Below are 3,780 nucleotides of genomic sequence, written 5' to 3' on the forward strand. Positions count from 1 at the left end.
TTACAATGAAGTAAGCTCAACCCAGACACCTTCGCTATGTATTGCAATAATTTTTAATTGCCATAATTTTTTATTTGGCCTCAATTTCATAACGTATTTTCCCTTGAATTTCGTCACTAACTTGTATTTGCTTCATAAAAAACACACACTAGAGTGAACGTTTTAGTCTATTATGTTTTTTTCGTGTTATAAGGTTATTATAATCATGACTTCATCATAAATCATCCCCTGAAAATTTTGCGTCATACGATAATCACTTTAGGGGTTGCAGGGGCGGGCCTCAATAGGGACAAGCCTCTTTGACATACACGGCTTGATATTACGGTTTTGTGTAATTTTAAAGAACGGCATGTCGAAAACCCCCAAGTAAGCCTCCAGAACTACTTACGTCATCATCCAGCCGCCACCAAATACCCTCCACGGACAGAGCGTACACATGTGCCGCCATAAAATAGTGCGGCCAAACAGGGAACGTCTTAGTAATATGTGGCTAGTCTCGACTGTGATATTGGCTTTAATTGCTTTCGTACTGGCAGGTATAATTTTCTAATTGTGTAAGCTGTCAAAAAGTCTTTCATATGGATCTTAGAAGCTTTCCAGATGTGTACGCGCACGGATACAAAAGAAGTGCGTCGGTCCTGTGTGGCGTGGAATTTACTCAGAACAGGGCGGCCATTGTGAGGTGAGGATGTGTGCTTGTAAGTTGTAGTAACAGAAAGGGTTTTAGTGTTTTGCCTTATTTTCTGCCACAAAACCCTTCCCGATTACCTCGTAGTATGGCTGTTTTAGTAATGAGTAAGAACATTGAGGTTCGAGGTTGTAACTGGTGTTGTTGAATATTTGATTTCGTGAGGGCCGGGTCATGGCGGCCGTATGTGGGAGACATTTTCTGACGTTGTCGGGGAAAACTGAAGTTTTACCGAAATTCTCGCCAATGCCGGGAGAATGTAATCATTGTATTTGTGTGTGCGGAACCTGGAGTCTGTAGACGATATTTCTGTGCTTTTTGTGCGTGTAAATGCCAGTTTCTGTTGCCGAGTTCTGTAGTCTGAGAATAAAGGACCGGGGTGGCGTGGTCTGGCCATTCGGGTTCTTTGTGTGCACTGAATTAATCATCATTGGTCGGCTGCAGCGCACTGAATTATGATACTGTACTGGAAACCTCGTTAGTGGGCGAAGGGGCAAAAGCACATTATATGGAAGGGCACAAGTACCAAAGAAAGTACCTGGGGTCCTGGGTGTTTTACCTTCGTATTCTTGAATTGAAAATGTAACCGACTTACAGCCTTGTATGTGCCATCCTTAATTATGTACACAGTTGTTAGATTTGAGCTGCATGCACAAAATATAAACAATGATAACCTAATGGAATCTACACGAGTGTGAAAAATTGGGTAGCTTTTTGTTTTTCAACCCAAAAATATCATGCAAATTAAAAAGTGATTAGTGTATTTGTTGCAGTTACACAAAGATACATGTGTGTTCAATAATTGAATAAAATATGTTGTATCAAGGACATTATTGTATTTAAGCCTATGTGTATTTCTTTCCCACAGGTCTACGCAGCCAGAAAGGATTGTGACATCACAGATATGATGTCTGAGTGTTCATTTCAACTGTGGCAAATCATCCCAATATCTACAGAAGATTGCTGAAACAACACACCCAGCCCGTTGAACAACAGAAGCTGCTCCAATGAAATTTCCAAACACATCAAAATTTACACATAGGTGACAGAGCAAATATGTATTGGCTACGGCGAGACATCCAGCTTACTCAGTGTGTGTTAGTCAGGTATATCAGTATTACAGCTGTCAAGCCTCTTGGAAACCCAGACTTCGGGGACTGTGCCTCTGGCTCAGTGGGGGCTTGTTCGGCTTAGTTAGATGAGTTTGCTGGATGCCAAAGCCTCAAATAAGGTATCATCCATTTTGCTCTTGTTCCTGGTGTCAACCTCTGTAGATGACCCACATGAAAAGAAACATTGCCCTAGGCTGTTCCTGTTGTATGTACTGTTAACTTGTAGTCTTCGGGGGCCAACTGTTTCTTGCAAATGGTTGATCCTGCTCTGTTGACTTGAACTTCCCGTTATCAGTTTTGTTGCTTACCCCACCCAACCTATCTGCCAGTCATCATCTACAGTAAACCTAAGTAAAGAAAAAGACCTTCCTGTTCAGTATTCTCATCTAGACACAGTTCTACACAACGTCCAGCTGTGCCTACCGTAACACGATAGAAAAACGGATATTATACAGCATGTACAAAGTATGTATCTGTTGAAGTTGCTATATCTCTGCAACTTAGTTCTGTATCAGAGTGCGTCCACTTGTAACGGACTGCCAATCTGCATTTTATTTTTTGATGTTCCATCAGTGTAGCCAACCAAACGTCTGAGTTAACACATTCCTTAACCGACATGAACATGGCTCCGCTTGGTGCTTTCAAACCCCCGAGAATTACAACTGCCTGTCACTGCATACGATCTCGGCTTCCTAGAAATATCATTGATACTATCTCTTGTCACTTGTCACACGATAAACAAGAAATCCTCTGAGGTGACATGAAATTTTTTCATTAGGGTTGGCGCTATGTTCTGCGCAATGGCCAAGGTGGTTTAAAAGTAATTAAATGCACAAGCATCATAATCATAAGATGTATGCGCTTTATTCCTGAGCAGGCAATGTTGAATAGAGACTTGCGCCCTGCCTTTGCTGTTTTTTAGGTGAACTCTTAAGCGCGAAGTTAAAACCATTTCTAAAATTTTAGCTCACCTAGTGACCTACCCCCTTGTTTTTACAGTATCATGAGGCACTTGTTATGGTATCTTGGTTTCAGGCTGGCCGTCTGTAAAATCACCAATGAATGTTTCCATTATGTGACTATAGTGCTACTATTGTTTTATTTTGATTCACATGAGGACATGGTTATCTTACAGCCACACAAGAACAACTTCTCAGTATCAAAACCAAGGAGGTTTAATAAAAACTCCTTGTCAATACGAATCAAATCTTTAAACAATAACAGGCACAAAGTTAAAAAAAAAACAAGCATCAATAGTAATAACAGCAGTAGTTAATCAATCATTGCATTGAAATTGAAGGTTAAAGTTTATACAAAATAGTTGGGAAAATGGGAATATGAATCACAATTTTTAGATTTTTGAAAAGAACACACACAATGCTCTCAACTCAAACAGATGAACCAGTACTCCAATGAAAATAAGAACACTTTTAGCGATTCAGAACACTTAATAAGTAATTTACAGTTCAAAAGTCTGTATGTATCATTTTGAGACCATTGGATAAATGATGAAAAGAGAAACTTCGTGGTAGTAGCCAAGTTCTGAAACAGGACATTAATGAAGCTTGTTAACAGGTCATTTTCTTCAATATAATACATGTGTGTGTATGATGTGATGAAAACAATATATCCTTGATTCATTAGCAAGAGAATCTTCAGGGATGTGCTATGTTCTTGTGGGAGGAGCTTCCCCATAGCCCAAGGCCATGTTCTAACTACATGTATTACTTAGCACCGTTCTAGGTAATACTATATATAAATGCTAAATCTAACTATAGCCTACATTCACATAAGGACATGGTTAGTAAACAGGAACTATGCGGCTATAGCATCTTTTCTTGCCCACTACTACTGCCTATAGCCTAAATGTGTTAATAATCTACTTTAGTTCTCTGCCACGGTGGTCAGGGTCTGGAGTATTGTGTTGCCCACTGACTGCTGGTTGGCATCGGGCTGAGCTTTGGGTTTGTTGCGCCTTCT

General features: G+C 40.1%; 1 long non-coding RNA gene across 1 annotated transcript; it reads left to right on the plus strand.

Moving 5' to 3' along the window:
* The first annotated feature begins 566 nt into the window (after positions 1 to 566).
* On the plus strand, positions 567 to 2,421 carry LOC136446531 (uncharacterized). Its single transcript, XR_010757586.1, has 2 exons — positions 567 to 682; positions 1,557 to 2,421. It is a non-coding gene; the product is annotated as an uncharacterized lncRNA (long non-coding RNA).
* Positions 2,422 to 3,780: the final 1,359 nt, after the last annotated feature.

Source organism: Branchiostoma lanceolatum, chromosome 12, assembly GCF_035083965.1.
Source record: "Branchiostoma lanceolatum isolate klBraLanc5 chromosome 12, klBraLanc5.hap2, whole genome shotgun sequence".
NCBI classification, from domain to species: Eukaryota; Metazoa; Chordata; class Leptocardii; order Amphioxiformes; family Branchiostomatidae; genus Branchiostoma; species Branchiostoma lanceolatum.